This window comes from Aphelocoma coerulescens, chromosome 2 (assembly GCF_041296385.1).
Source record: "Aphelocoma coerulescens isolate FSJ_1873_10779 chromosome 2, UR_Acoe_1.0, whole genome shotgun sequence".
Classification (NCBI taxonomy): Eukaryota; Metazoa; Chordata; class Aves; order Passeriformes; family Corvidae; genus Aphelocoma; species Aphelocoma coerulescens.
The window spans coordinates 40295493-40318859 of NC_091015.1; the positions used below are offsets into that span (position 1 = coordinate 40295493).

At 39.4% G+C, this 23367-nt stretch overlaps 1 long non-coding RNA gene across 2 annotated transcripts in view; it reads right to left on the reverse strand.

Moving 5' to 3' along the window:
- Positions 1 to 6332: 6332 nt before the first annotated feature.
- Positions 6333 to 23367, reverse strand: part of LOC138106466 (uncharacterized) — a 37827-nt gene continuing 20792 nt past the window's right edge. Inside the window, exons 4-6 of one of the 2 annotated variants that reach the window (XR_011149001.1) lie at positions 17173 to 17272; positions 7988 to 8093; positions 6333 to 6386 (exon numbers count right to left, since the gene is read on the reverse strand). This is a non-coding gene — a long non-coding RNA (uncharacterized lncRNA). The remainder of the gene's footprint in view (positions 6387 to 7987; positions 8094 to 17172; positions 17273 to 23367) is intronic. The other variant, XR_011149002.1, reaches the window with a different exon arrangement.

Consider the following 23367-nt stretch of genomic DNA (forward strand, 5'->3'; position numbering starts at 1 on the left):
GTGCATTTAAATTAAGCTTCCTTAGGCTTACCAGGACAGATTTTGCAAATTCCCTCAAAAATGATGGAATTAGTAGGCGGAAATCTCAGAATTAGGAAGCGGAAATCATACAGAAGACCCTAATTGCAGAATATTCCCATGACAACACAAAATTCTTGTCCTGTGCGTGTCCCACCTGTCCCAGGAGCCACACGAGGGCGCTCTGCTTTTGTTTGTAAAGTGCTTCAACTACTCCGGCGTTCAGGGATGCGCCGCCTTACCAGGAATACTCTTTCTCTTTTTCCCCCCATCCCATTTCAAAGATTGTATATTTTACCGCTTTATATAACGAAGTGATGAAATGATGGAGTCAAAAACCCTTAATGTGCCACTACAGCTGTACAATGACTCGCTCAAGTTATGCCTCCCCATTGCCATTCCGCTACCGGAGCGCGCACAAACCGTTTTGTTGTGTTGAGTATATCGGATACACCCAAACCCACCACTGATGAGATTTGGTTCATGGACAGCCAGAACTCCTGGGCAGCACTAAAGAGAAGCAGAACTCGCTCTTCTGAGTCATGTCAGAAGTGGATGCAGAGCTCCTGTAGTACCTGAGAAGAGGGACTACACCGAAGGAACACGGTGTGGGTGTAAACACACCTCCATGAAATCTGTTTTTCTATCAGGCTGTGCCTTGAATGCAACATATTATACAGCCAGTTGTAAGTTGTACTCCTTGTACCTGACCTAAAATATTTACTTTGTTAGTGATTTTAAATGTGATACACAGCAGCATGAACATAGAAATATTTTTCATTATGTATTTTCTATTGGAATAAACAATATTTTCTTCTGTACACAATAAGTAAGGAACATTAACAAAAGTTTACAGGTATATTTATAATCTACACACAGAAGGCTACCTTGGCTTTTCAGTATCCATATATAACCCTAGACCACACAAGACTAATCTTGGCTAAACTAGATTTCCAAGTAAGCTTTCCAAGAAGAAAGCTGTCCAGGAAAGCCACAGGACAGTCCTTTCTGTGTCCATGCATCACTCCTTTTTTAGAAGCATAGGATGCTTTTCCTTGACAGCTGCACCACTGCAAGGGGAGGGATGCTGATGTTTTCCAGCTTTTTAGACTTGTGACAGTCTATCTCCATCTGGGAAACCTTTCTCTGCACTTCATCATTAACAAACCACAGGCAAGCTTGATCCCTTTAGCTGGGCCTTTACCAGGCCCATACTTGGTATTGGTAGACAGTGACACACAGAAAGACAGATAGCATTCACTCTGTAGCTGCGGACTGTCTGTGGCATGTTTTAGAAATTAACCATCTTTCCACATTCAAGTTCTAGTCCTCTTTCCTTCACCTTGACCAGGGAAAACACAAAAACTGTAGGGAGGTTTGATTTCCTTCATTGCAATGCTCATCCCCTGTGCTCTTTGAACAAAGAGGAATTTCCCTTTCTCTACTACCACTGCCTGTTTTTGTATAACTGTGCATTCTTTGATAAAATCATCAGGAAAGGGCACACTTTCAACAACAGCCACTGCATTGGTGGTAACTGCTGGAAGTATGCTGAATTAGACGGGCCAATCTGTTACTCTCACAGATAAATCTTTTCTCTTGTTTGAAACTAGAAAACACACAGTTGAAAATTGCTCCTGGCTCTAAGTAATGAAAACACAATATATTCTCTTCATGCTGAATCCATCATAAGGTAAAAGTATATTAAGTCTCAAGTCAAATGACTTCCCAATTAGCCAGCTAGGTTTGTATCCATGAAAAATGCAAATTACAGATGAGTGATGAGATCTTGTATGTGTTACTGTTTTGCAGTCTCAGACTTTTTAGCTGGAACGGTAGTAATAAATAATGTTTCTGAGTGCTCATGCTGTGAAATTGCTTGCTGTTGTGAATACATCTCTTCACTACCTGCAGGTGCAGCAGTGAAAGTACAGGCACTGTTAATCACCCTCAAAGCAATGAAAGGAAAAAAAGGAAAGATCCTTCCTGGTAATGTCTTTCATGTAAATCCAATGAGTCTAGATAATATGTTATCTTCAGGAACTCAGTGGTGCACCTGGTTAGAGGATGAATTTCTCAGACATTCTTTCCTCTGCTCTAATCCCTTCACTCTCCTCCTGCCTCTTGGAAAGATCCTAATTTCATACAGGAAAGAGCTCTGACCATTTTTAGAGTGAGCAGGCAAAGATGTCATCATATAGCTACCTGTGAAGGGACCAACCCTGCAAGTTCTAGACAGCCCTTCCCTGCAGGCAGGTGATGGTGGTGGTCACTACATGGCTCAGCAGCAACTCCTTTCCTCAAGGGTGCTGAAATGGCAACCTTGAAATGTAAGGCAGCTTTCTTTCCCCTTCAGAGTGGGGGTATCATGCAGAAGTTAGTCAATATAATTGTCTGGGTTTGAGACAAGTATAGGGGGAAATGCTCTGGAAGGAACATCTCCTCTAAAGACACTCCCTCCCCCATGCATACAAAAGGAATTTCTTGGATGAAAGTGAAAAAAACTATTTATTTAACAGGCAGAGTGCCTGCAGGGCACGGGGATAAAGTGAATAACTGTTAAGGTATTAAACCTCCTCGATGCAGAGGAAGCTGATGGTTTTAGAGTTCTGTCTGTAGCTTGGCTTCTCCTGAGGTCTGGGCCAGGATGTGGCATCCCTGCCGCCTCCCCGCTGGCCCACAGTGCTCGAGGATCTGGTTCTCGGATCACAGCGAGGCTGAACAGTTCCAGAAAAAGAAGAAGTTAGCCGAGGATTTCGGTATACAGTTCTGGGAAAACTTTTTGCCCCAGCTCACAAGCTGGCTAGAAGCAGGAAAAGAAACTCTCTCCCAGTGCAAACAGAGCCGAGTGACATGGGGGAGTGTGTGAGTCCTTCAACACAAACTGCGCTGAAGAACTCACCCGGCTTCTCTCCCCTCCTCTCCTGGACCCAGCTTAAAGCTGTGGGACCAATTTCTGGGCATACAGCAGATGGTAGGGGAATACAGTATTATCATAAAATCACCCCAAGACAATAATTTATGATGCAGGTATTTCTCACACGGCACATAAAATATTGCAAATAGATCTAATATATAATGGAGAACAGTTTTACATAAAATATTTCCATCTTTAATCCCTTCTGATGATGATCTCTGTCTGACTCTCCAATTAATTTTATGCCATTGTCTAACTCATGCCCTCCTACCTAGTGCCTGCTCTTAAAGATGTCAAAAGGAATGTTGTATTATATCAGAGTAATGGGGGCAACGATGTTTGGCAGAACAAGTCTGGCATTTTTGTGAAGGGACAATACAATTTATAAAACATCTGAGCATAGAAACCTGGACATTTCCCTCTATGTTTTCCAGTTTTGCAAGGAAAACTTGTGTATTCTTTGCACAACTGAGGAAATTGCCTGAAAAACACAGGACAGTTGGTAAAATGCACAATTAAGTTGAAACAGATATTGGTTCTTCTGGGTTTCATGTGTTCTACTTGGTAGCTTTTTTTCCATAGTTTCCCTAGCTGTAATACAGGAGTGAAAATATTATGAGCTTAACACATTGGTCTGATGACTTTTAATTCACTCAGCCTTGCAGAGCACTTTGAGAACCTAGCTAATGTCAGCAAAATGTAAGAGAGGCTTTTTGTCCTCTCTTTCTACTTTTATTGTGCCTGGAAATCATAATGTTATAATAAAAAATTACATTCATTTTTCCTTTGAAAATAAAGAAAGGGGTGGAATATTTTGCAATTAAGATTGTTTCCATTTGTGAAATTCACCAGCAATCAATCCTCACACATAGAAAAAATAATCATGTGGCGTATCAATGACAGTTACACAAAGAAAAATTATTTATCTTGCACACAGATATTGTTCTTCATTTGAAACACTTCTGTCAGCTTTAGGTGACAACATCCCATGTCTGTGTATATTGTGATAAAAGGAAAACCAGACTAGAACATCTACATTTCTATTACCTCAAGATCTGTTTTTCTTCAGCTTTTCCACTTAAAAAGAACAGGTCTGGCTTAGCCGAAAGATTAGGTAGCTCCATCAAAACACTCGTTGCTGCAGTAGCAGATGTTCTGCTGTGCACTGCATGCTCTTTTCCTTCTCAGTCAATACTATCTTTTCAAGTAGAACCAAGGTAGTGCTGCCCAGTTTCTGTGATAGATCTGTACTTAAGGTGCATTGTTTTGGCAAAACTGCAGAACTGAAATACTACCATCACTTTTGGACATTCATAAACATCTAGAGAATTCCTAAAATTATAAAAAAATGTTGAACATTAGAAGTATATTAAAATAGAAATAGGATTGACAAGAAATATTTGTAAAGCAGCATGGAGCTGCTAACAGGTTGCTGATAGCTCCAAAAGCAGAAATGTTAAATCTTACAAAAACTCATGAAATTCAGTTATTGATTGCTCAGCTTAAAAGAAATCCGAACTTGCTGAATTAGGAGATATGAGATTGAAGCACCCAAGTGGCTTGGGGTCTGCTTTACTGTGGCTTTTAGAGGAAGATTTTCATAGCCTGGAAAATGTCTTCTGCTGCTATTTCTGCCATATCACATCTATATTGCTATATTAAGACTACACTTCGTGAAAAAACGTTTCTTGAAAACATCCAGTTTACTTTCAAAGGTGTTTTTTCAGTACTGGAGATATGTGGCCAGTAACATGCATTAAAACACTAAGTTGCTGAGGAAAGCAAACTTGGAAAGATGTTAAAAGCTATTTTCTTTTAGTGGTATTTCTTTGGCTAATTTTAAAAACATTTGAGAAAAGTAAGAGGTTTTAGTGATTTCCTTCAACAAAAAGGAGCAAGAGGAATAGGACAGGAAATCTGTGGATATTGTCAAAATTCTCTTCTAAAGATGTGAAGAAATGAAAACGAATTGGTGATGTCTTCTGTAAGATGACTTTTTTTTAACATTAATTACAAGTTTCACCACCATGAAGAACTTCAGGAGGTTTAGCTCATTACCTGCATTTCAAAGGTAGCAAAAGTCTTAGGAGGACATGTAAAAGAGAGGCTTCTGCTGGTTTTATAAGGAAGATGTGGAGGCTGTGAAGATGTGTGTTGCAGATGTGACTGTGCTCCCTTTGATATATAACTCAAAGGTAAGTCTTTTACTCAGATCTTTCAGAAAATCTCTTTGCTTGCAGGTAAGGAAATACTGGTGGAAGAGAGAGCAGGGGAAGGAGGAATATGAGTAAAGGCTGGTAATGACCAGCCAAACTCCCTCTTCTCTCATAGGCTCTGTATAGAGCACTTGGCTGTATCATTAGAGGACAAGCAAAGCCCTATAAAGGGTTGTTTTCAGTGAAAGGAGGACAACCTTACCTTTCCATCACCATGCATGTTGCTGTATAAGCAGAGAATGATGATGGGAAACAGCTGACAATAGGGTTTATGCTTCTTCAGATGGCTGCCTCCTGGATGTCACCTAGTGCCTTACTACCACTGCTGAGAAAATATGTCTCAGTCAATATTTGAATAATTTTTTTTTAAATTATTTTAATTCATCTTGCTTAAGACCTGTCTCATGGCAAGGTTAAGAAGAAACATGCAGGGCTTGGTTTTTCAGCTGGAATATATAGTCTGCTTATAACAACCCTCATTTGTCTTTGATATTATTTTTTTCACAGCATTAAAAACATATTTCTTGGAACTAGGTCACGCTGAACTTTAAAATATCAGTGAGGCTATATCAAACTTTTATCAAATGCAAGACACAAACCCTCACTGATCAGTCTCTAAACTGACCCAAATCAGATGACTGTGGTGAAGTAGTGTCAAATCAAAATGAATACAGCATGTTGCTCTGCTCCACGCAGGGGTACAATTGCAGGATGTTGCGTTTGGACTCTGCATGTTGTGAATTAAGTCCCATAGTCATTATTAAAAGTTATCTGAAGGTTATGAGTGGCAGTTGGATTAGATGATCATTGAAGGTCCCTCCCAACTGAAACATTCTATTCTATTCTATTCTATTCTATTCTATTCTATTCTATTCTATTCTATTCTATTCTATTCTATTCTATTCTATTCTATTCTTTGTCTCAGTAGATTACCAAGAACATACAAAACACAACATATTCCTCTCTAGATCAATCATTTCAAAGACAGGGAGCTTTTTCAGAAGCACTGTTAACTCTCCAACTATATAAAACCATGGAAAAGCATTACATTTCCAGAAACTGATGATGAAAACTCAAGTAGAACCAACAACTAAATGAACTGCAGTTCTTAATAAGGAAAATGCATTTCACTGAAATATCTGTCAACATTTTTTACATTGTTTAAAACATATGCTCAGTACCTTGTATGAAAGGTTAAGCATGATGGATTCTTATGTCTTCTAAGTTCTTGCTTTCTGGAGAGAAATAGATTCAAAATATCTGGAGGTGAGAAATATGCAGGAGGCAAAACATGAACTAATAACAAAACCTGACACAGAGAAAAATTTGCCATCCATATGCTGAAAACAAAAGATACATTCTTTCTCATCCTGAAAATTGAAACATTAACTCATTAACCACTTATTGGAAATACAAATCAAGAGGTCTGAATCTTTAACTGTTTAGCATCAACCTCTTCAGTTCATACTTTTCTCCCTTTAAGTTTAGCTCACATATTTCAGCCTCAATAAACAGATTCATATAAAAGTCACTTACATGACCAGTAGTGTTCATGATACTTGCTGTCAAGAACATGAAAAACTGCTTGAGCAACTGCACTCCTTCTATGACAAGGAGATCCTCTTAGTGGATGAGGGGAAGGTTGTAGATGTGCCTACCTGGATTTTAGTAACACCTTTGCCACTATTTCCCACGTTATTCTGCTGGAGAAACTACTGCTCATGGCTTGGACAGGGAAAAAAAAATGCTTCATGGGTCAAAAAAATGGCTGAATGTCCAGATCCAGAGTGGTGGTGACTGGAGTTACATCCAGCTGGTGGCCGGCCACAAGTGGTGCTCACCAGGGCTCAGTATTGGGACCAGTCCTGTTTAACATCTTTACCAGTGATGTGGGGGAGGGGAACCAGTGCCCCCTCTGTCATTTTACAAACAGCAGGAGTGTTGAGCTGATGGTGGGTAGGAACAGTCCACAGAGGGATCTGGAGAGGCTGGATCAATGGCATGAGGTCAGTTGTATGAGGCTCAAGAAGGCCAAGTGACAGGTCCCAATAACCCTACAGGCTGAGGGCAGAGTGGCTGGGAATCTGCCGGGTGGAAAAAGACCTGGGGGTGCTGGTTGACAGCAGCTGAACATGAGCCAGGAGTGAGCCCAGGTGGCCAAGAAGGCCAAGGGTATCTGTGGCCAGCAGGACCAGGACAGTGATTGTCCCTCTGTACTGGGCACTGGTGAGGTCACACCTCGAATCTTGGGTCCAGTTTTGGGCCTCTCGCTGCGAGAAAGACCTTGAGGTGCTGGAGCATGTCCAGGGAAGGGCAACAGAGCTGGGAAAGGGTCTGGAGCACATGGGGAGAAACTTATGGGGAATGGCTGAAGGAGCTGGGGCTGTTTAACCTGAAGAAAAGGAGGTTCAGAAGGGACCTTCTTGTAAGTGTGACCCTTAGGCTCATGGACTTGTCAGTGCTGGGTTAACAGTGGGACTCCATGGTCTTAGAGGTCTTCTTCAATCTTAAAAATTCATTGCAAAGTCAACAAAATTTCAACTTTTCCCCTTTCCTTTACAGAATGACTTTTTGGTAGACAGTGATATCAGATACTGTATGTACATAAACATTTATTTAAATTATCATATATCTAACATGGTAATTCTTATTCCTAATTTTCATATTTTTATCTCTTTACATAGTAAGGGGTGACATAATTTTAATATGGCTTGAACCAACTATGCTTGAATGAAAATTAGATTCCATTTTAAAATGACCCAAAACAGAACCTGAGATAGTTAAATGAAGGTATGCATATGCAAGAGGAGAGGAGCAAAAGCTTGGCACAACATACCATGTTGTTCTCTGATTTACCAAATCAAGCATCATGTAACTGAGAAGTCCCTTTTTCAACATGTCCTTCAGGATTTCAATATTAGTACATTCTCTTCTTTTAACTTCTGTAGGTAGAAAGAGGAAAATGACATTATTACTGCTTGCTCTGTCAGATTTTCAGCTTTGCATGAACTAGTCATTAAATCAATCCAGTATAACATTCCCTCTGTTTCCCTAGGAGAGACACTGTGGCTGTCCAAAGCCCCTTTGGTGTCTCAGCAAAGGTGCAGGTTCGTGTGCTCACCCAGGGCCTCTGAGAGGGGATGTTGTCATAAAACTCCAGGCCCTTGCTGCCAGCTATGAAATGAATGACCTGAGAGACAAACAGAGCTGTCACATACGTGCTACACTTCCCCATTAGTGAAGATTTTCCAGGAGCACAAATGTACATTACCTTTCAGCTGCTTCTGCAATACTACCTCAAAGTGGCTTACAGCCAGATCTTCCCAGTAAATCCAAAAGGGATCCCAAAGATCAGTTTCAGGCCACGAACAGATCAAATACAAAGAATTCCAGGGGACACAAATGAGATTTTACAATTTTAAAATCTCCCATAGCTTTATTTCTAGAGTCAAAGATTTGCATTGCAATCTCTACAAGACATAAAATACTTAATACATGCTCTGTTCTTTTTTTTATTATTTTTTTTAAGGCAGCTCGTAAATTTATTGCAGTCTTATGGCATACCATTCAGATTGATTTATGGGGCACAGCTCAGATTTCTTATAGCTGAATTACGAAGTACAAACCAGGTACACCATCCCATTAAAAATGAATTTACTACGGGAACTGCACACTGAAAGTTAAATAATGGCTTGATTTTCAAGCTGAAACTGAAATATTTGCTTTTCTGCCAACTACTCCAAAACAGCCTATGAATAATTGCATTACCTTTGCTTTCAAAATGTTGTTTATTTTCACTGAAGGTCATAGTCTTTGGGGAAAAATTTCAGAATAATGAGCATTACTTTACATACTCTGACCTGTACTGTCACCACTGTCACACCTTTGCACTGAAAGGTATGTTTATCTTGGCAAAGAACTTACTTATGCTTAGGGGTTGTTTTTACAGATACGTTTATTTTATTTTAAGGGAAATTTTAAATATGTATACATACACATGAATAGCTGCAATTCATACGAACTGCAAAATCAGGAATGAGTTCCAGATCAACAAAATCTAGAAGAAAAAAAAATTCTTAATCCTAGAAAGTATATTATTACAAGTTATGTTTAACTCACATTTTGTAGGAAGTAATGTTTAAGCTAATATCCTGAAGAGTAAGGAAAAAAAAGAACGGTGAGGCTCTCCTTCTTATATTTGTTCTTCCACCAGTCTGATCTTAACAGAATGTATGATGTTAGAAGAATGATCCAGTGTAGATATTTCTCACTGTTTCCATTCTGCAGTCTATAAGGATAACAGTGAAAATACAGGGTCCCAGCCTGAGCTGCAGACACAGTTCTCATTTTAATTTCTAAAATTTTCTGAATGTTAACTTTATGATCTTCTCAGGACTGAAGAGAAGAGTCATTTTGGAAAGAAGTCTTCTATAGAATCTTTCATCAGATAGTCTGGAAACATTGCCTAGCATATCAGAAGTGATGAAATAAGAAACCATCAGATTTTGATGTATAATATGTCCTGAAATAAATTTTTTTAAAAAATAAATTTAAAAAAAAAGAAAAAAAGAAAAAGAGAGAGAGAATAGAGGTAAATAATGTCCTCTCCTTGCCATTTGCAGTTTTATTTACTTGGGGTGCCATTTGAACTTGTAAGCAAGTTATGACAATAACTGAGCATTTGAACTGCTGTCCATACTGCTAGGTGAGGTGAGCAGTTTACTCAGGGTTAAATCTTGCCCAACATACTTATTCATAATCTCTGGTGAGCTGAAAAAGTCTTCCCAGTCTCCGTCTAGAACCTCACTTTGTTTGTGGTCATGAAGGCTTGGGTGACCAGAGGAATTCATTATGTGGTTATACTTAAACCCGCAGGTAGTCCACATTTAATTTTGGGTTTCCCTGGTAGGCTGCCTCATCTATTCCATTTCTTGAGCACAGAGGTTCATTTATCTGCATGTGACTGGCAGTCCCCTCCCATATCCTCCTCCCTACACCATTGTCAAGCACGCAGGGCCCATTGGCAGTACCCAAAGTGGAGCAGGTGCTGACTGAATGCAAAAAAAGAAGTTGCCTTCCCAGTTGGGTGCAACAGGGCTGAACTAAAACAGTGCAGCACCCATAACCAGGTGAGTGGCATCCTTACTCTTGCTGTGTACTGCTGGCCTTTGGAGGAAGTGTTTGTGTGTCACAGAAGTACTGGTTTGATCCCACTTCTTCCCTACCTGCCACACATCCATGCAAGATTTAAGTAAACTACTTGGTTAAAGAATATGCTTTGTGCAGAGAGTAAATAGCACGTTACATGCAGAAAGAACAATTAATTTATGTGGGGTTTGCCTCATTTGTATGAATCATAGCAAAAAAAAAGGAGAATCAGCATTGCCTGATCAAGATATGGCTCCTTATCCAGGTTTTCCTCACTGTTGGTGTGGAGTGGTCCCATTCAGCTGTGCATTTGGAAAGCATTCTGGATTGCCCCATGTCTATGGCAAATGCTGTGCAGTCCCATTGCCAGGCACTGTATTGCCAGAAAGGAATTCATTCCAAACTTCCTAATGCAGGGCATGGAATGTAATTTGTGTTAGGCAACCTACATATTGTGTTGAAAGGAGACCATGAGAACGAGGGCCAAAAGCTGAGAGATTTTTGTGATAAAAGACTAGGACCAAGGGAGCTACCAGAAAATGAACTGCATAAAGAGGCACATCTGTATTTATCTACAAATTTTACAGTGTACAAAAGAACATTTATAAAATGTGCAAGTGTGATGTGCATACAGAGTACTGAGTGCTCCTAACACACTGATTTATTATACCATTTGACAATAGTTTCCCAGTAATGGATCCTAAGTGTTAGTGATGATTTTAGAATTCAATTGGAATGAAAACAGTACTTCTTCTCTTTATTCTCTTATGTGTTACATGCCGTGTTAGAAGTGATCACTTGTGTTGTGTACTGTGATTGGCCAGTGGCACAACACATTCCATACACAGAACACACAGACCAAAGTTATTTCATACTTTCCAGCTTTCCAGCTATATTCACAAGTCCTACATTTATATGCACATATTTTTTTTAGAGGTACAAATTGCTTGATTTTTATTTCCTGGGTAATTAATGCCATGAATTAAACACAAAAAAAGCTTTATACAACACATTTATAATTAATGAGGCTTTAGGTAAATTTAAAAATATTGCCCCACATTTTCTCTAGCTAAAATCCACTTCACACAGACAGAAATTTCAAATGAGCCTTTCATAATGCTTAACAGGCATCTGAATCATTTACTCAGTGAACATGGTGCAGTTCCTAAGAAATTTGGGGCTCTCAGACTCAGGTGTACTGAAGAGACTGTCGGTCATTGGCCTCAAGCAAGTGATGTCAGATAATCAGAGACAAAGGTCAGGAACCAATCGCTGCGCAAACAGAGGTTAGTTCTATTTCCTCAACATCTATTTCCAAGTCTTGCACAAATGCTGAGGAGAAAATCATAGAATCATAGACTCGTTAGGGTTGGAAAAGACCTTTAAAATCATTAAGTCTAGCCATTAACCCAGCACTGCCAAGCCTGACACTAAATTATACCCCTAAGCACCTCATATACACATTTTTTAAATACCTTCAGGGACAGTCACTTTACCACTTCCCTGGGCAGTCCATTCCACTGCTTGACAGCCCTTTCAGTGAAGAAATTTTTCCTGATATCCAGTCTAAACCTCCCCTGGTGCAACTCCTCTCAGCTGGTCTCTTGTTACATGGGAGAACACACCAACCCCCACCTGGCTACCACCTCCTCCCACGTAGTTGTAGAGAGCGATAAGGTCTCCCCTGAGTGTCCTTTACTCCAGGCTAAAAACTCCCAGCTCCCTCAGCTGCTCCTCATAAGACTTTTGCTCCAGACCCGCTCCAGCTCCATTGCCCTTCCCTGGACATGCTCCAGCACCTCAATGTCTTTTTTGAACTGAGGGGCCCAAAGGTGAACACAGGATTCAAGGTGTGCCCTCACCAGTGCCCAGTACAGAGGGACAATCACTGTCCTGGTCCTGCTGGCCACACTATTGCTGATACAATGCCAGGCTGGCATTGGCCTTCTCAATCATAAATTCATATTCCTCAAAGAACCACTGGTGAGAGAGAAGAGAGGATAATGTTTTTTGGAAAACTAGATTCCAAGTTCAAAGTTCCTTGGAATGGCTTTTTTTTTTTTTTTTTTTTTTTTTTTTTTTTTTTTTTTTTTTTTTTGTATTTCCAATGCTAGAAAGCGTTTTCAGGCATTTAATTTTGTCTTTCTACCATTGTTGTCACAAACACTAGCCTAGAAGAAGCTGGAGAATTCATGTAGTACACTCAAAAAAGGTAGTAAGGTCAAAAAAGATAGAGTTATATAGGTAAATATTCACCCCAAAACTCAGTTTCAATTTCTACTTTCCATCCTCAACCTATAACATTCATCCTTTTTAAATATTCCTTACCATGAAAACAAAGATCAGCTTCAGCAAAGTTGATGGCAGCAGGGATCAACAGGAGATAGGGCACATTACAGTGGATGCAGAATTTTTATTCAGAAAGTGAGAAAAGATACTACCTTTGGGAACTAACATGACACACAACCAAACTGCAAAAGAAAGAGAGCATCTCATCCACTCATTTTTTTCTTTCCTGCTGTCATTTTGGTAGCTATTTTCTTAAATAGGTCCTACTCTTTTTCTGCAGGTTTCAGCTCATTTTCAGAGCAGAAGCTAATGATTTCTATGTAACTCAATTTTACATCCACAGTCACCACTCACGTGAGAAAGAGCTCATCTGCCATGGAATATGACAAGTATTAGTACTTCTGGTTATATTATTTTGTTGAATAAGGAAGAAATACAGTGACAGTCTCCCATATGGTGTGCAGGGGCAAACATCAGTACATTACACCCGAATCTCTGCTCACTTCCTCAATCAGAGAGGGTGACCTTCTTTTCTTTGTTAAATTGTCCAATTGTCGTTTGAACTCCCATTTCACACATCTGAAGAACAGATCCACTGCTTTGTCTGTTCTCATTTGTTCCAGTCTCTTTGACTAGTTTTCCTTCTGTGCAATTCATATCTCATAAAGCATTTTTTTTGGGCAGAGAACCTGTTCCCAAGTGCTAATGTACGATTGATTAGAAATGAGCCATATGCTCCCCTAAATTACTAATTCTGATTACTAATGAGAAAAGCAGAAACGGTGTTGAGGACTCTGGGTGAAAGCCTCTTACTTTCTGCTAGCCTCTATTTCGAAGTTAGAGCAATGACCTTGTTGCAGGATGCTGAGCCGGTCAGCAGGAGCCCTCTGTCCAGGACCCTGGAGAGTGCCTCCCCCGCCCCGCGGGACCGCCCGCTGCTCCCAGCGCTCGGGAAAGAGATTTCAAGAAAATACGTCTTTTCAGAGGAGGGGAAAAGTGTATGGGTTCGGCTACCCATCCTGTTAAGGGGGAGACAAAGCAGATATGTCTGCTGGTGATTTACGGGAGAAATTTCCCTCAGGGGTTGTTTTACTTTACATTCCACACTTCCTGCCCTGTTCTTTGGCTACAATAGGAAAATAGTTTGTCTAAGGAGATTTTTTTATAGACAGTCCTTTAATTTTTTTTTTTTTTTTAAGATGTATCCTGAATTAGGACTTTTAAATCTTTTGATAGCATAGAAATATCTGAGTCCTTCCTTCCTCCCATTGAGAACTGCATAGAGACACTTTACCTGTGTCTGCATTGTTTACACCCCTCAGCCACGGTCACACAACTTTCTTGTGACAACAATAACAACTGCACACATGGGCAGAGTTTTACAGAAAGTACAATGTGTTTTTAGCTGGCAGCTACGCTGGAGTATGCTCATCTCCAAGGGTTGTTTGCAACACTCCACAGATCACAGGGTGAAAACTTCTACGTAACAGTGAGTACAATTGTCTCTGAAGACGGACTCTAGAGCCTATTCTGGTTTTGGAGATTCTTTCCTCAAACAATTTTCCTGATAGGGATTTTACCAAAAATCTCATCATTGGAACGACTTGATGGAATCCTAAAAATAGGTCAGTGAGTGGATGTTAGCATACGTGTTTGGAAATGTGTATTCAGTTTTAAATTGAAAAGTATAATTCAGATCACTTTTCATCTCACAGTTTCATTGTGATGATCAGCTGGGAGAACTGAAGTGTCTCCTGATTTTTAATGACTTAAGAGAATAAACTACGCAGAGACAAGAATGCTCAATGGGATTCCTTTTAATACTTAATCAGAAAACAAACCCACATTATTCCTTATCAGAGGTGTTATTTCTCACTAACAAAAAGCACAGAAATTGCTTTAGGCATTCTCATAAAAGCAATTTCAGTTATAAAGAGAAACATAACGTTAGGAGGAAATGTTCAAGAGCTGATGTTTTCTCTTATTTAACTGACAGGTTTCTTGAATACTTGGCTGGCTTTTTATTTCATATCTGTCAGACAATTTCTATTCCAGCAGGTAAGATTCCTGAAGAAAAAGAACTCTGAGCAGAATATAATTGTTTATTAATTAGGTGCCAAACGGCTGACTACTTATTCTTGCATGTGGATAACATACACCAATACAGTGCACATGAAAACATACATATTATATATATCAATAAGCATGTGGGTGGAGGATCAGATGATGATTTTACATCAGTTCCAACATTCCTTTTTGGTGACTCTGTCTGTGAGAGTGCACACATCCATGCATAAAACTTCCTTGTCGATGAAGGATAGGACATGACAGGCATTTAGTTACAGGTTATTAGTGATTTGAAAGAGTAGGTGTAAAATGGGGCTCTAAGTGCAGCTGCAGAAAAGATTTTTTATTTTTGTAGAGAAAAAAGAGAATGCTTCATACTACTAGAAAACAACAGATTTGAAAAAGTTCCAATAGAATATCTGAAATTCCAGATCCTTTTCTAAGACCTTGAGCAAAAACCTCTTTGTGGTTGCCGGCATTAAAGAAACGCTATACAGCTTGAGTAAACCTAATGCTTCTATTCAAGACTGTCTCAAAGGAATGAAGCCAACTAAAAGATTAGATGGAATCTGAGTTTTAGACCAGAGATTCATTTGTAACAGGATTCCCTTTAATAGCAAATGCTATTTAATATTATTGATGTGGGCGTTACAGTCCCCAGAAGCATGTCATCTCCTTGAAGAGCTCTATAATTCCTTTGGTAAGATGACTGTACAGAAGTCCCCTTCCCTTTTGATAACTGACCCAGAGGGCATTTACTGAGTTCAAAAAGAAGGCATATTTTTTCTCCCTTGCAAAGGCAATCTATATAGAAGAGAGAGCACAAAGAATCTCACTTTTTTCCCCTCCTATAGACACTTTATTTAATATGTATATTAATAAATGTTTCTTTTTCTAAACTGTTGACTCATCTTTACTGAGGTGCACATTATCATACAGCATTCTGAACAAATGATAGCATAATCTTATGTGTTATATAGGCTTATCCCAAACCACATTCTTTTTGAGTCCCTTGCCGAAGAGAACAAAAATAATTACCTAATAAAAGATGGAGGAGATATTGGTGCTGACTTGCAGGGATAAAAATAACTGTACAAGTTAATAAAGCAATGCATGGAACTCAGTACAGCCATTTTTTGTGATTCTGTGATTTTAGCCCCAAGAAAAACACAGGACTAAACCCTTGAAAAATCGGAATGAATCTGTGATTTTTTTTCTTTTTCTTGATTCCTGAATATTGGTTAAGTCTGTGACATGTTCAGATGTCCTGCTTTCCACAGGGATAAAGTTGATTTTCTTCCTAATACAGTGCTGTGTTTAGGATTTAGCACAAGAATGTTGATAACACACTGATGTTCAGCTGTTTCTCAGCAGTGCTCATGCTTTTTCAAGGACTTTTCAGCTTCCAGTGCTCTGCCTGAGAGGAGGTGCAAAAGAAGGTGGGAGGGAACATAGCCAGGACAGCTGGTCCGAACTGGCCAAAGGGATATTCCACACCATGCCCAGGATGTAAACTGGGTGAGCTGGGCTGGGGGGTCTAATGAATGCTTAGGGCTGGGTTGGGCATCAGTCAGAAAGTGGTGAGCAATTGTATTGTGCACCACTTCACTTCCTTGAGTTTTATTCCTGCCTCTCTTTTTGTTGTCTTCTTTTTTTGTTATAATAATTATTAATATTATATTTTAATTTATTTCAAATATTACACTGTTTATATAAATTAATTCAAAATTTTTTAAATAATTTAAAATTAATTAAAAGTATATTGTGAATATTTATTTTTAAAGGGAAATCTAAACTTTATCCCTTAGCTAGAATCCCCCTATATCTAAAGTTTTACAGCAAAACTAACATTGTGTGGCAAGAACTGCAGCATGTGTTAATCCATTTATTTTTTCTTAATTATGTCATGTGGCACATTCATAATTTTTTTTTCAAGCAGAATTTGAATGAAATCAATTATATTTGAAGATACAAAATTTCTACTTACAATTCAAGAGCAGTACTCAATTTCAGGTTATTAATCTTATATTTCAGGTTTTCATGTTGAAATTCCCATAGATCTCATTCCAGATTTATGCCAGAGATTAATTGCAAAAAGGCAGCATAAGGAATTTTCAGTTATTTATTAATATATCTTGTTTCTTATCCCCATCATAAATACTATATTCAACATATGTAACTCATGAAGGTACACAGCCAGTAAATTTTCCTGTGACAAAGTGAATTTTCAGTTATTTATTAATATATCTTGTTTCTTATCCCCATCATAAATACTATATTCAACATATGTAACTCATGAAGGTACACAGCCAGTAAATTTTCCTGTGTCAAAGTGAATTAAAACTCTTTCTGTACACCTTTCTTTCACAGACAAATTAATAAGACTTTTTACTACTAGACTGTCACATAGCACCACAAGGGCTACAGCCACTTCAGGAAAGAAGGCATTATTTCAAAAGGTCATATTGCCATTTTGCTAAATAGTACAGACTATATGAACATTATGTTACAACTTACCAGTTATCTACTTTAAGAGGGACAATTCTCAACTGAGTGATCTCAACTGCCAATGTGGTTGTGTCGGATTCAGTGGGGACTGGTGGTGTTCATCACCATCCTGGGGTCAGATTTGAAGAGAACAAAACACAAATCACTGCATTCCACCATAAACTCTGTAACCTGCCTGGGTTTTGAATCAGATCCCACATAATTTAAGGCAGAAAAATCTCTCAATTACCTTTATGAAGTACATTCTAAACAAGCAAGCGAGCAAAAAGGCCACAGTACTCTTAGCTGCTAAAAGGACTCTGATGCCCCACTCCTGATATGTGCTTAAGCACCTCTCGAAATGAATCAAGCACGTTCCTAGTGTAGAATTTCCTGGAGTAGAATAATCACTTTCTAGAGGTGTCAAATTAGTCTGTGCAGGTCTATAGCTGCACTTCCCCTAGTGCATGCAGAGACATTAAGCACCAGAGTGTTGAAGACCAGTTAGCTATACAGTTAACACAGTAACTTATCACCTGTCTATCCATAGGTGGAGACATAGATCTTCCAGGGATCTCTGTGACTTTGGTGCTCTAACTTGTTTTTTCTAAAGCAGAGGTAACATACACACTCAGTAAAGCTCATCTTCTCCCCTGCTGCTCCTTTCCCTGTAGCAATGACAGATCAGGTAAAACGGGTAGCATTGACCAACTCCCTGCTTCTTCACAGAATTCACTGCACAGGCTGCTAAGGAAAGTGCCAGTGCTCAGACATGTCTATCACTATCCTGGTCCTGTTTCCCATCCACTCTGAATTTTCTAGAAAAGTAAAAGGTAATAGATTTTTATCATACCCATTTCATATCTTCTTCATTTTTGCAATCCTTTCTATGGTTTTCCCAGCCTTAATTCATGCTCCTACCCCTTTTCTGCTGCCCCACACAGTCAGGGGTTCACATGTCACCTTGATATCAGTGGACTATTTTCAGCAAGATGATGATATTTACATCAATATTGGAAGGAAATGCTTTAATAACAAATAAAGCAGTAAGAGTAAAGTTAAAGATGCATGCTGAAGACCCAGAAAAATTCAGATGACTAAACTGAAGCTAATGCATGTGGGCTATTAATCAGTGATATCATACTCTAAGACTATGAGGGACAGTTGTTGGAAAGAGCTGTCATTCTACAGCCTGAAGGAAGCCAGCTCATTCATTTGCCTTCAGAGCTTGATAATGACTGATAGGTTGCAGAAAAAGCAAAGAGTTTGGGATCCAATGAGGAAACCAATAGTATATATTTGCTTTCTACAGCCTGGAATGCTTAATTCAATATCCATGTACTAACATCCCACTATTACCAATCCTTCATGCACAGTTGAACTGTTTCATGATCTCACTACATTAATTCTGACTGATTACTTTGCTTAACACAGTATCCAAAAAGTATCACCAAAATTTGAGAAGGTAAATGGTTAAAAAGTATTCACACCCTCACCACAGATCCAACAATAATTGCACATACTGGTAGCTCCTAAACTACAATAGTAATTCAAACACAGAGAACAAGAGAATAAGCAAATGTAAACGACAATTGAGGAATTTTGTCTATGACTAAGAAGTATCCTTCTGCTACTTTTGCTGGAATGGTGGTCTGCTGTGACTACCTTGGTGGAATGTCAGCTGGTGGGTATATGTCAGAGCAAGCAAAATCTATTTCTAGAGTCAGGGTTAGGAGATAAATAGAGAGGCCATAAATTATGGTTACTGCTCATTCTCTTCTATAGAGTCACTGCTGCAGATGTGCTAGAAAAGGATTTCTAGACACTGCAATATCATCTTTTTGCAGAACTGCCTTCCTTTCTCCCTACATTTCTCTCTCCAGACTGACTCACTTTCCTCTCTTAGTGTCTGTACACAGAAGATATTTTCACTCTAGCTTTGGCTGGTCTCCATTTTTGCAATTTTTTGCCAGGAGCTATTTTTGCCAGAAGTCACGTGTATGTGGGGTTCTGCCACAAAACCAACCTATTTAAAACCACTAGTACTAATAATAAACACTAAAATTAAAATGAGGAGGAGGATTGGGTCTAGAAATGTGGTCTATTTTAGGTAATGGATCGATTTTTCTCTTTTGAAGCAAATTATCTTCCAAATGAGATTCCATTTGTCGGCAGAAGAACATAATTGAACATTGCTAGATTATTTTACAGCAAAGGAAAGGATACACATGTGAGTTTTGGTGATTGCCTTTCCCCAATTTCACAGTCAAATGTAGACTCTTTGATCTAGGCTACTAGAAGATAGTAACTCTTTGAAGAAGACATTAGAAATTTATAAGTATCTCAGAGATTTGATGTCGAATAACAGATAACATTTATGCAGCAACTTTAAAACAAATAATCTTTCATTTTCTCACAAGCTTCCTATAGAAATTAACCCCATTGACACTAAATTTTTAAAGCACATTTGAGTAGCTTGCGCACCTCCTTTTATATCTATCTTTTCACATGTCAGTCAAATGAAATATTTAGGATAAATATTTATCACATAGTAAATGCTAGCAAAAAAAAGGCCCAAGTAACCTTTTTGTTTTATATATATTTTTTCTTGCCCTCATCATAAATACTATATGCAGCCTTTTAGTTCTATATACCATTGTGCTGTTCTAAGGTTAGCACAGACATGAGGCTTATAAAAATCACCATCTTTATAATTAATTTTAGCCAAGTTTGCTCTATTAGGATGAATATAATGATGGTAACTGTTAAAAAAGAAAACTGTTAAAAGAAAAACCATTATTTCTCTAACTTGAATAAATGAAAATTTTTTTTGCATAGAAGGGTAAAAATTGAGATAAAATCTAGTGAAATTTATGCAGAGGCATCTGTGTCAGACTGTCAGGTGTAAGACAGCATGCAAAACAAGGCATTTAATAATTCTAATAATTTTAGAATAAAATTCTTGCAATTTTTATGTTGCTAACACACATGAAAAATACAGAAAATGACAAGATTGTCCCTGCAGAAGCAAAAAATATTTGCAGTAATGTTATCCATCATCTTTCATATACACATCACCTCTTTGTGACACATAATTTTCCAGGTTGCACCCATGTTAAAATACACATTTATGAAGACCAAATGTTTTGTGTTTTGCTATGAGTTCTTTACCTCCTTTTTCAGCTGAGACAATGTTGTTGCAAAATTTGATTGGAAAGCAGTCATTTTCATCATGGCCTCATAGTGCCTGTGACCATGGAAATTCCAAAGAGTTTCTGACATTCTATGCTACCAAATGGTTAAAGAAGAATAATGTATTGTTTATCTGTGTTCAATACCTTTGCCTGGAATTTCCTGCAGAAGACATCTGCAGAGTTTCCCCTCTGAAATGGATGGGAATGTTAGGGCACATCCTTCCAAAGGGATGCTGTCCTGGTTCTAGGTAGTTAAAGTGGTAGGTTTTCTTTCACAGAAACACAGAATCACATAATGGGAAAGGTTGGAAGAGTCATCCTAGAGCACACTGCACAGAACTGCATCCAGACAGCTCTTGAATGTCTCCAGTGAGGGACACTCCACAATCCCTCTGGGCAACCTGTTCCAGTGTGGGGTCAGTCACACAGTAAAGAAGTTCTTCCTCATGTTCAGGTGGAATTTCCTGTGCAGCAGTTTCTGCCCATGGCCTCCTATCCTGTTGCTTGGCAGCAGTGAGAACAGCCTGGGTCCATCCTCTTGGCTCCCTCCCTTCAGATACTGATAGACACTGATGAGGTCCCCTCTCAGTCATCTCTTCTCAAGGCTGAATAGGCCCAGCTCCCTCAGCCTTTCCTTGTAAGAGACATGCTCCAGTCCCTTAATCATCTTTGTAGCCCTCTGCTGGACTTGCTCCATGAGCTCCGTGTGCCTCTTGTGCTGAGGAGCCCAGAACTGGACACAGCACTGCAGATGCAGCCTCGCCAGGGCTGAGAAGAAGGGCAGAATCACCTCCCTTGACCTGCTGGCAATCCTCTTCCTAATGCACCCTAGGATTCCTTTGGCCTTTTGGGCCACAAGGGCACACTGCTGTCCTTACAGTGGTAACAAATACAGAGCTGTGGCTAAGGAAAGGCTGGACAGACCACCTTCTGGGGGAAAGCTGAAGAACCCAAGGGCAGGCTGTGGTTACTAAGAGTCCTATGATGCATTTGCATCAATGAGAGTTTTGCAGGGCCACATCACTACATGCCTCATTCTCTCCTGACCACTTCCTCGTCTTTCAGCTTCTGCCACCTCCATCTCCTCACTCAAGACTACAATTACAACAAATGACTACGGCTTCTGTTGCTGCTTTGCATTTGGCCTGACCAGTATAAACATGTTAAAAAGGAAGCTACAAGAAAGCTGTACACGCCTACTGTCTATGAACAGGTCTTTACTTATGCAGCAAACCAGAGCCTATCCCAAAATCCAAGCTGTGATCAGAACTAGTTTAAGCCCAGGCTTCTCTGGAGAGTATGTCCTAGCTTGAATAAAGCAGGTGTAAGAGACGGTCTGAAGATCCCTCATCTGCCTCACGATCATCGCCAAGGACAGAGACTGAACATGGGAGTCCTGGCCTGGCTGAGGTGGGATGTCTGCCAAGTGTTGCCTGCGGGTGTGCCCGCTGGGAACTGGTACGCATTCCTGAGGAAATTAGTGCAGGTCACAACGGACTGCGCCGTTCTTGCTGCCAAAGCAGGAAGGACTGCGCTGAAGTGGAAAGGAATGACCTGTCCCGTATGACCTGTCCTGTACACCTGTCCTGTACCTGTTTCCCAAAGCAATGGGCCCCATAACAACAGCTGTAGATGTCCCCCACCTCTTGGCCAGTTGCCTCTCGTTTCTGAAAAGGACTATAAAGGGACTTTCTGAAATAACTGAGATCGAGATCTTCCCACGGAAAGAAGACGAATCTATTGGCAGAAGACCACGAGGACTTCGTCTCATCCATTGGTAGCTATTCCCACCTCTTTCTTCCTCTCTACTCTTTTACTTTGTTTTTCTTTATCTCTCTCTCTTTCTCTTGCATTATTGTGTTGTGAGCACTTAATAAAGGTGCACTGTTCTAATTAAAACTGAAATCCCTTGTGTCATTTTACACTCTGAGATTGATAAATGAACCATCACAACCCCCACTTGTATTAGCAGACCGTGACAGCAGGGAAGCACTAAAAAAATTAAGAATTATTCTACATCAAGCAAAAATTCTTCATATTTGCCTTATGCAAATAGTACAATCTGAAACTAAACACAGCTAAGGAATTGGGGCTTGTGGGTTTTTAGCATGGTTAGCTTAACCTCTCTGTGATTAGGTGTTGCTTTTATAGCCACTGAAGAAGTAACTGAAAGTGTTTTTGATATTCTCTGGAAGCATCTGCCACATAAAATTAAAACATAATATTTCCAGAAAACATTGCTAAATTGGCTTTGCTATCTGTCATTAGAGAATAATCTTTCGTGTTATTTGCAATCTGATATACTTGTAACTTACCTCTTCTTCATAATAGTTGTTCTTTTTTCCACCTGAGTAAGCTAACAGAAGGATCTGGGGTTTGAGCTTGTCATTCTCTCTTCATTCACTCTTCCTTTCAACCAGGCACACAGAAAAATAGCTCTTGTTCAATGCCAACGTATTGGATCCTATCTTTTCAGTGCTGAAAAGAAAAACCACTGACTTTTTTCTTTTAAAAAGCCACACTTGTCATTCTTCCTGTTTGAGCCTAATCAGAGATCTTTAAGGTGTCTGACAGCCACAAGTGACATTGCTTACAGTCTCTTGAAACATGCACTTCTTGTTAGCTTTAATATCCTTTCAAATAACTGTTACTTATTACTTTAATTTAAAAGAGAAAACTGCTCATTCTTCAACAGTATTTCATTAATGCAAAATAATCTTTTTGGATCTGGACAAGATATCTATTTATAAACCTAGCCCCTTCTTGTGCCTTCTGTGCAGTTGGCAGGGAAGCTAGCTGGAAGGGGCCAAGGGGCTGACCAGAGCAGGTCACCTTTACACAGCCTATTGTGCAAGGACCCAGACAGACAGATGAGACTCAGATGATCAGCTGTTCTAAACTGGTGCTTTGTTTCACTTTTTTCTCCTTCAGTTGGAACGGACCTACACTGATCATTCAGCCCAACTGCCTGATCACTTCAGGGCTGACCAAAACTTAGAGTATATCATTAAGGGCATTACTGAAATGCCTC